The sequence below is a fragment of the Dermacentor albipictus genome, chromosome 7 (genome assembly GCF_038994185.2).
Source record: "Dermacentor albipictus isolate Rhodes 1998 colony chromosome 7, USDA_Dalb.pri_finalv2, whole genome shotgun sequence".
Lineage (NCBI taxonomy): Eukaryota > Metazoa > Arthropoda > Arachnida > Ixodida > Ixodidae > Dermacentor > Dermacentor albipictus.
In genome coordinates this window covers 108,173,783-108,184,433 of record NC_091827.1, presented here as the reverse complement: position 1 = coordinate 108,184,433, position 10,651 = coordinate 108,173,783, and the positions used below count along the sequence as shown (strand labels likewise).

At 41.1% G+C, this 10,651-nt stretch overlaps 1 protein-coding gene across 1 annotated transcript in view; it reads left to right on the top strand.

Moving 5' to 3' along the window:
- The first annotated feature begins 396 nt into the window (after positions 1-396).
- The window catches only part of LOC135903504 (cytochrome P450 2C20-like), a 135,357-nt gene continuing 125,102 nt past the window's right edge, over positions 397-10,651 (top strand). Inside the window, exon 1 of the mRNA XM_065433819.2 lies at positions 397-469. The gene's annotated coding sequence lies outside the window, so the exon portion shown is untranslated. The remainder of the gene's footprint in view (positions 470-10,651) is intronic.

The following is a 10,651-nucleotide window of genomic DNA, read 5'->3' as shown; positions in this document are numbered from 1 at the left end:
AGCCCGTCTTGCAAGAGTTGAGCCAAAGCCACTTCTCCTCTGTCGTGACGTCACGGTGTCACGTGGTTTCAAGGCGACACCGCCGCGCCTGAGGAGCTGGGTTGAGCTCTCGTAATATGCTTCGCATAAAAAGCTACTTCAGCTATACATGAGCTATACAAAAAAAGGACATGCTCCTAGGCTTATTATTTTTCAGGCACACGTAGTGCACCTCGTCCGACAGTCAGCCTAGAGTTCAGCACCATGGAGCCAAAGAGAAAAAATGAGGCCGGCCCCCGGGGACAGCTGTTCCACAGCTGCCTCAGATACCTCTCTGCGAAGCATTTTTCGCAGGTTCCGTCATTACAAACAAAAGTAAAATCCCGTGCCAATGCAGCCAAGGCAATTGCGTTTCCAGAAAGAGACTGTTTGAATTCGACATACAAGCAGCACGTTTATTTCCACATCTCTTTAGGTGTTTCAACCACTGGTAAGTTACCGTATGTATATAGGGGTATATTGTAGAACATTAGAATGCTAACTTTGTCCTGACTGCTTCAATTTTTAGTGTGCCATTTGCTTACGACAAAGACAAATGTGAAATTTTATGGGCTAATAGGATGTTTAAAAAAAAAGAAATGGTTGCTACCTGTTTACTACGCCACCCGAGAGGGAAACGGACACAAAACCGTACTCAATGCATGGTAGCCGAAAATAATTGTACGGATTGCTGCTGGTGTTGCCAAATTGCGAGTAGGGAAAACATGGGGAATGTGGGAAATGGAAATCCAAGAGGATGTGCGAGACGAGAGGAAGGTAAAAGTGGGAGCCAGCGTTTCGACAAGCTGAAAAAGACAAGTACACTTGTGATATCTAACGTTGGCTGACGCTTTCACCTTGTTCTCGTTTTGCTCATTAAATCTGTGAGTAGACATATTTCATTAGTAAAAAGAAAAATCTACATCTAAACTCATTATCCCTCGCATAAACATAGGTCTTAGCAGTAATTCTATGGTGTATATTTTCTTGGACTGCAAAGAGCAGGAAGCGCATATGAAGAAGGTACAAACTGCTAAGGACAGTCTTGGGTCCGCTAATTACTCTTGCCGATGCACAGAACGTCAATGGATAATAATTGATGCATGCGACAAACCCGGTTAAACATGCATCTAATTACAGTAAATAGTTGGGTCAATATCGTTCTTGGTGCCCCTTTCAGTATTTATTTCTCAATATCCTGCAGACCGTACTGACACCGTAATACAAGTATTAGGAAGTCACTTTCACGTCTCCGTTAATGTGGCCTCCTATTGATGTCATGTACTGCATACTAAGCACAATAAGTAAGAGTCACGCTTCCACTTATGTTTTAGCAGGGGAAAACACTTTGTGTGTGCACCTCCTCCGATCATGTCTAGCCGTGTGCACGGTTGCGTGGTGAAATATTGCGATTCTATAGGACCTTTCATTGCACCCACGTTCTATCATAGTGACACGTGTACCTATTTGCCTTTATCGGGTGACACGTTTCACCGCCTGACAAACGTAATCGCACAGCGCAGGACACGCCTGCATCTATCCGAAGTTTCTGGAAAGTTATGGATGCTTCCATCCGCTGTCTGTGACCGAACCCTGCACTGTAAACAAAAAAACACACAGATGGGCATTTTTTGCTTGTCCTTTAGCGCATGCCCTTTTGTACATCTTTTTGCTCCCATTGCAAGGGCGTACGATAAAACTCCCATTGACGTGGGCATTATTTGGGCACACAACAGGGGTACCGTAATACGCTCACTTCACCCCCATTTGACTGGGAGGTAGAATGGGAGTTTTGTGAAGGAATTAAAGACATTTTAGTGTAGGTGCGGCTAGCACGTGGGCAAACGCTTGGTGGCGTGGGTTAGGCGCTTACGCAGCACCAGACGGAACACCGCAGGCCGAAATGTTGAACGCCGGCGATCAAGGCTCAAGGGAACTCAGCCGTCCGTGAGCTGCCACCCGAGCAGGCGTCGCACCTGCTCGGAGCGAACGCCAGCGTCCGACACTGGCCTGCGGTATTCCGTCTGCTGCTGCATAGGCGCGGCGTACCGCCACGAAGCACTTCACCGCGGGCTCACCACACGTGGTCCAATGGACGGCACAGGGCCACCCCTGAATCCACCAAGTCACGCGCACACGTGGTCCAATGGCGAATGAACCCGTTACCGCACGTCTTCATTTTTTTTCCTTTAGCTGATCACAGAGCCCTTTTTGCAAAGCTTTTATACAGTCGTCCTAGCGAAAATGCTAGTTATGGGCAGTGCCTCCGAGGCCAGCAAACGCCTTCGAGAGCAGTTGCTACTTGCTGAAAGGAAAAATGCACCAGACACACACTGACAGTGAAAAAAATTTATTAGACATTAAATGTAAGAAACATAATATGTTTACTTCGGGGCCCAAAAGAAAGCACATTTCTGCCCCAGTAAAACAATTTTCTGGATTTTAAAAAAGTACAATGTACATTGTAAGCATGCCAGTTACTCGTATTCAACATGTCCTAACACAATGAAATTAGTAAATGATAGAAATGCTAACAAATCTTACCTCGTTTCATACTGAACTGTAACTACAGAGCCATGTGTTTGAATTGTTACTTTGTACTGACACTCCACACTTTTGCACAGACTACATACTGAGCTTGCTTGACTAACGGTAAAACTTCATTTGAGCCTAGTTGGTACATAATTCTGAACTTAAACTTAGAGCGCAAGCACCTAAGACAGACCACTAAAGGCAGACACGACACATACTGGCGCTAACTGGCTTCTTTATTTCTTCATCGTCGATGCACATATAAACCCTAGGCCACACAACCGCACAGGTGCACAGATTACATTACAGAGATCTACCAAAATATCACATATGCAAACGTAGCAAGTCAAATTCAGATGGGTGCAGGGACAAAGATAAGTCATTGATGCAATTATCACCTTGACTTTTTATGTGGTAGGCTTCTAACGCAAGTCGTGCATGCTCATTCTCGCTTTTGCCAAGAATCGACATCCCATCAAGTCATGTCTCACAACTGTTGCAAGGGTTTATATGCGCAACAAGGTGCACTCCTCTATATACATTTTTGTTTACTTTTTGCAGATGTTCCCTGCATGGTCCCTAAAACACATAAGGTCATTTATAAACTCAAGAAAGTTGCTTGCAGGCATAGTGTTCCTTTGGCATTTCCTGCGCCGAACAAGCTTTTAAAGCTATGCTTCCGCTTCTGCGGAGAGAGCAGAGGAGGATGCCAAATTCGGCATGTTGCTTCATATGTGTCGCGCGCTGTTGGCGTGGTTTATACAATTCCACTCTCATGTGGGAAGACATAGCTTGGCTATATAGGGCATTGCGTCAATGAGCGACTCGGGGAACATGCGCAAAAGTAAACGAAAATGTAGATAGAGGAGCGCACCTTGGTGCGCATATAAACCCTTGCAACAGTTGTGAGACACGACTTCATGGGACGTCAATTCTTGGTAAAAGCAAGAATGAGCATGCGTGGCTTGCCTTAGAGGCCTAGCACATAAAAAGGCAAGGCGATAATTGCATGAGTGAGATATCTTTATCCCTGCAGCCATCTGAATTTGAATTCCTACGTTTGCGTACGTGATAATTTGGCAGATCTCTGTAATGTAATCTGAGTGCCTGCGCGGTTGTGTGGCCTATGGTTTATATTGCATCGACGACGAAGAAATAAAGGAGTTAGCGCCAGTGTGTGTCGTGTCTTCCTTTTGTGGTCCGTCTTAGGTGTTTGTGCTGTAAGTTTAAGTTGCTTGAATAAGCCATTCCAAATCAACAGTCGCTTGTATATTGAGGCCGATCAGTGGCATTTTGCATGGACTAGCACACAAATATGATAAATGTCAAAGTACTAAATTAAGAAATTGGGACTCAGCACACAAAAAAGCTACATAATCTAGTGTAGTTATTGGGCTGTATTTCAGAGCAAGCTATTAAAAATTATCGTATTTTACGAATCAGAACGCACCTTCTGATTATGAGACATGCCGTAGCTAGTAACCCCGGATTAATTTGGACAACCTGAGGTTTTTAAAATGCACCTAACTCTAAGTACACAGGTGCTTTTGCATTTCGCTCCCACTGAAATGCGGTTTTGTTTACGACTAGATTTGCGAAACTTCCAAACAGGATCCCCCCTATATTTTTACCGTGGGCGCTCTTTAAATGGAGCCTCAAGGGGCCAGGGAAATTGGTTCCATTTACCAGGCGTTCTATTTACTGAGAGACTTTCCAGAGAGCCAACCAACTACCAGGATGGCGTCCTGTTTAAGCAGTGCTTAAGCGATTTTCGTTTACCGAGATTCCACTGTAGACCATAATAGGGGATGAGTTGTGTTCTGCATGGACACTTTGGCGTGGCTACCATGTTTAGTTGAATAGTGTGCAAGCAGCAACATTTCACTGTACCTAGTGCAATATATAAAGCCAGCAATGTAACATGTTGCAAATGCAGCCACGAACAAGTACCTTGCCTGATCATATCTAATAGCAGCGTCTTTAGACGAAATTAGTCATGCTTTCTCACGTTTAGGTGCCTTGCTTTCAGGAATCAAATCCTCCTTATCACATTGGCCTTCAATTGTGTCATCCCCCAGCTGAGGTCACTTGAGATTGCATTTAATTGCACTTCAAATATTATATTGGTTTTATTTAAGAAGCACATGGCATCACAGTCACCACCTAGACATAAAATTCATGCTGCAACGCAGTAGCAGACATTCTGAGGTAGAAGCCTAACTATTCTTTAAGTGGGATGCATACTCAAAACACTGCAGTGCAATTGCAGACAGGCTGATAGTGTAGCAACGAGGACGGATTGAACGGACATAAAGGAGCAAAATTGTGTGAGCTTCGAATTATTATTCTCCCTGAGGAACCATGCTGTCCAATTATAAAATGGGGATCAAAATAAAGTAATTGGATAGCAAACCTGCATTTCATTAAGTAAATAAAATACTGTTCATGCTACCTTCCAGGGTGCACACTACCTTCTCTTTGAATGGGAATTTGTTACCTTGCCATGGGTTGTCAAGTGTATAGGTGTATTGTTGATCGAGGGTGGTGGAATGGATGTAGGTCTCAGGCTAGAGGGAATATTTCGACAAGGAGACTTGCCAGGTTTAACAATGAATGTCTCAGGCTGGAGCAATTTGGTTCTCTTGCAAAGATGTTGGCTCCAGCATGAGACTTCCTTTGTTGCACAACTGTTGATGACTAATGTCGCCATTGTTTCATTTACCCTCGCCTTATTCAACCTATTGCTCCACGCAGGAGTTGCACTTTCTTTCAAAAATAAAGATATTATTGAGCTCAATGGCTTTGTGCATGGCTGCGTCCTTAAGTGCAAAAATTTCTTTTCAATGAATGAGAGTGGGTACCTTTTTTGGGAATTCAATAGGAAGAACCAAAACTTAAGCTAACAGACTGGCTATGACGACAAGTAAACATGAATTGATGTGGAGTGCCATTTCTTCATTTCACACCAGGCTTGGGGCCAGCCGGACTTCTTCCTAAAATTGAGAAACTTTTTCTAATGAAATACATATTAAGAGTATTCTCTTCATAATCTGAAAATTAAAAAAATTGTTATTTGGTTATTCATATTTAGTTGGGAACAGTGCGAAGGACACTGCAAAGTAAGGGCTTATACAGTAATGACACATAGTGCTGGCAGACAACAGATTTAATTTTAGAACAGACAAAGAGTTACGTACTTTAAATTCTTCCTAAAACCCATAAAAAAACCAAAGCAGGAAGCAGTTCTACAAAATAATGTATGTGCATGAAAAATACACCTGATCATCGGTTCGCAGACTTACTTGTCAGTTACCAAAACATGTGTTACACTGAAACATTTCTCCTACAATTTGGTAATTCTGTGAGCTTTGATTATTGCTCTGGTCAGTTGGTTGGTGTGTTTACTGCTATTAGTGTACGGTGAAGTGTAATGTACATGGGCAAGTGTTACTGACAACTATGAAAATTGGCAAATTTTGCTGCACTAGGATAATGCATGCATTATCCTGCTGCAGTGAAACTTTCCAGTAAACTTTCACAGCTGTCCGTAGCACTTTCCCACCTGTCTCGCCTCACACTGTTCCATCTATTGCTTCACCATACTGTAATATGCATCCCCAACTGACACAAAATTCTGCCCTTCTGAAGTTCTTACTGCAACTTCGAACTCGTCACATTCAGGCTGCCAGCCGTACTGAGCCCAATGCAGCATAACTGCATGGACTGGCAGCTCCTTTCATGGATTTATTCTGGTGTAATGGCACCACAGAAGCAAACGAAGACAAAGACATGCAGGGTACAAGCGCCTAACCTCAACTCTGGCTTTAATAAGAAAACATACATCACATACAGCACGTAGTGACACGAAGTGACGTCATAATTTCAAAAACAAGTTCTTCGTGCAATGTAACTGAGAATGACTGATGCATTTGTCCTATTCGTGCTAATCTTCCAAAGCTTAATTATCTTATGTACGTGTGCTCATAATTTCTGGCTACGAGTTTTGAAGAACACAGGAACGAACCAATCTATCTCGCACTGGATCACATTGTGCGGATGAGTTGTTGCACACAAACTTCATTTGCCTCAATCTCAAATTATTACAGTGTGTGTCTATGCAATGCAAGCATGACTGGATGGGAATGGCAGAGTGTACATAACCTCCGTTGCACAGTGCACCGCCTGCAAATTGTGCTGCACACAACAAATTGATTTGTTTTCCTGGCTTCAGTCTTTTTTTCTCATCAGAGCAAATCTCTCCACATGTTTCATACAGAAAAAATAATTTTGCCCGTAAGGACCAGCTACACAATTACCCATGAAAATTACAAATACATACGAAACAACTGCAACCACTTTTTTACTTCATCATCTCATTCATTATAGTATTCCATATTCATGCCTAATTTAGTTGCACAAATCATTGTTTCCTCAGGCCCTTGCTAGGACAGTTTTGTGCTGTAACAAAAGGCAGAAGCCAAAAAAAGGAAAAGGTTGGTTGTGGCTTGAAGCACAAACATTATGCATCTAGTGAGCTCGGCTGCAAGCGTTGTGTAGTCTGCTGCCATCATAAGGCTGTGCCTACATCGGACAGACGGGATGCTCTATTAATGCGAAATGAGGGAGATTGAGGGAGTATGAGTCATCTGTGTGAAACAACCCTCCCTCACACAATGTTAGATACTCCAAAGAATGTGACTGCAGTCCTGTGTTCCACAAAACTTGCGTTGTAGCCAGGTATTACAACCTGACAACATGAAAGGTAATTGTGGCTTGCAACATCTAAAAAGGACAAATGTATCGCTGATCCATTAGTTGCACTGCATAAAGAATTTCTTTTAACAGGTATTATCACATCATGTCTCCACCTTTTATTAAACATTGCCTGCTTCCTTATTTTAAAGCTTGAAGTGAGATCCGGTGCTGGTGTCTTTTGCATACATATCTTTCTTCGTTTACTTTTTGTGGTGTCATTACACCAGAATTTGAACAACCAAATGGCCACACATTGTTTTTGTCATGTTATAGTGGTGCTTGCAAAGCCTCGTAAACAGCAGCCTATTTGGTCAAAACATGCTTTTGTACATATGCTTTTCCAAAAAGAAAGCTGCCAAGAAGGTAACAAGAATCAAGAGCATTAGGTTAAATCCACTGCAATGCTTTGCTTTTTTGCCTTTATTCCTTACACCTAAGTGGATAAATGTAATAAATGTAATCTGGACCCGCCCTTTACTATTATGACAGTCAATGGCGAACTTACAGGCTCAGATCTCGCAACCACTTTCAACGATTTTTTTCATTATTGTAGCAGATTCTGTATGTACGTCATCAGTACCAGACGCACTTTCTAATCTAATCACTCCCTTACAAAACTCTCTTGCGCTTATGCCAACTACTACTCACGAAATCGCTTCATTATTACATAAGGTAAAAAATCACGTTTCACCAAGGCATGATGGCATACTAGCGGTACCTTTGAAGCATGTATCTTCTTTAATATATGATGTCTTGTGTTACATCGCAAATCGTATGTTAGACAGCGGAGTGTACCCAGATCAGCTGAAGATAGCACGTGTATGTCCAGTTTACAAAAGTGGGGAAAAAATGACATATCGAATTATAGACCCATTTCTGTTCTACCCGTCTTATCAAAAGTTTTTGAAGGTGTCATTAATACTCGTCTCGAGAATTTTTTCCATAAGTTCAGTGTTATTACTTCCTCGCATCATGGATTTCTGAAAAACAAATCAACAGAGCAGGCGCTTTTAACAGTAAAAGAAAAAAATTATTAAGAATATCGAAATGAAACAGTTCACTCTTGGTCTTTTCTTAGATTTCCGAAAGGCATTCGATTGCGTTCGTCACAACACCCTGCTACGCAAGCTCAACAGTTATGGCATACGTGGTATTGCATCTGAATTGCTAAAGAACTATTTAAATAACAGACTACAGTATGTTCAAGTTAATGGCATACCCTCAGAGAAATTGGCAATTCAGCTTGGTGTTCCTCAAGGATCTATATTAGGACCATTATTGTTTTTAGTATACATAAATGATATCGCTAACATATCCGAATCGCCTAATCTGGTCATGTACGCTGATGATACGAATGTATTTTTTTTCATCCCACTCCTTGTCCCAAATGGAGGCTACGGCAAATGAATGTTTAGGAAAGTTACATAACTGGTTATTGACGAATCGGCTAAGCCTCAATTTATCAAAGACTAACTGCATAATTTTTCAGCCTATTAATACAGTAGAAAGTATCACTCTGAAAATTTGCTACGAACATACTGAATTAAAACGTGTTTCAAACCAGAAATTTCTTGGTGTTTGGTTCAATGAGAATCTTTCTTTGAATTTTCATATCACCAAATTAATGTCTGATTTAAGTAAAACAGTCGGCGGTTTGTATAAGATATCTCATTTGTTGCCACCCTGGTTAAAGATATCCATGTATTACGCACTTCTGTACTCAAGGTTATCTTACTGCATCCTTCTATGGGGAACTACGACGCGCAGCAATTACCTCAGACTAATTTCAATTCAGAAACGCGCTATACGTGCCATTGAAGGGTTTCATGGCAGACCTTCAGATTTACCTACGTTACCGCTATTTCAGAAATATGGCATCCTTAAAGTAAAAGAAGTATACAACTTCTGTCTACTTTAGTACATCCATCATCATATATTGTTCTTTTCATGCCCAGATAATTCCAAAAGCCGTTATGCATTTCGGACGAAACGTAAGCTTGTTCCTATCACACGCACCAATTATGGCAAGCAAACACTAAGCTACCAGATTCCCACGGTAATAAATAACTTCCCCTTTGAAACTGAGTATTACCTTCTACAAAAATGCTTTAAATCTACAATTAAGAAACACGTATTGGAACAAACGGAATGATACAATTATTAAGTCGACATACTTTGTATTTATTTGTATTTATTTCGCTACCTTTTGTTCTATTTATTTGTATCTTTTTGCTACCTGTGATATTGTTTCTTTGTTTTAGGACTGATATTTTTATGTTTGTATAAAAAAGATGTTGTGTCTTTACACCCCTAATACGATAAGTTGTGTATTCAATCTATTCTGTCCTTGTACAAATTTTGTGCATATTCACTTGCTGCTTCATGCTTTTACAATGCTTGAGAAATTCATTGTGTATTTTGTTGTGAAGTGCTTATGCACAATGCCAGCTGTTTTACGGGTTACCGGGACCTTGTCAGGCTCTTGCCTTTTGTCTTGGCGCCCTCTTTTCATTGAAAAGAAAATAAACTTTCACTTTCACTTTCATAAGACAGAGCGTGAATGTTAAAGAAATGCCCCAAATAGGTTGCTGAAATTATGCGAAAATGTTAACGCAACTAAGCGTAGATTTATGTGCAATAATAGACACCAATCTTAGTTTCTTTCCTTCTGACACAAACATAGTATATCTTATTCCTTTGGCATGAAGAAAAGCATATGTAGAGCAGACAAATCTATATTTGAATGAGCCTTCACGATTAAGCACCACTAGAATGTGACCATTAGGGCACATACACTGTAAACAGTGCAGATGACAGCCCGAATTTCACAAGTGCAACTTGTTAGCGAAAGCAGCAACCATTAACCCAGAAACTAACAAAATCGCACAAAATAACAAAAACAACAAGAAAAAAAAGACGAATGCATCAGCACAGCACCTATTTTTCGAAGTTACAGGAAAGTGGCGTGCTTGTTAACAAACCTACAACCACGGCACATTTGTATATGACCACCCCCTGCCTCTTTGTGTGCTTTCGCGCCTTTGACAAGGCGTTACTGGATATTTATTTGCTTGTCTGTTGGAAAAACACATCAATTATTAGTCAGTGCACAGTGCACGATGCCATTTATCTTTGTGGACTCACTTTGTGTCCTTAGCACTGCTATTACCTGTTCAGAACTAAGAATCGCAAAAAGACTTGTTCTACTTAAATCTACATGCCTGAACATGTGGGTTCTGCAGTTGAAATAGCGTAACTATAAGTAAGATGAATGACATGTTCTGATGAACTTTGTTTTCATAATCTAATTGTTTATTTGGGCACATAACCAGTCAGATCATTCATA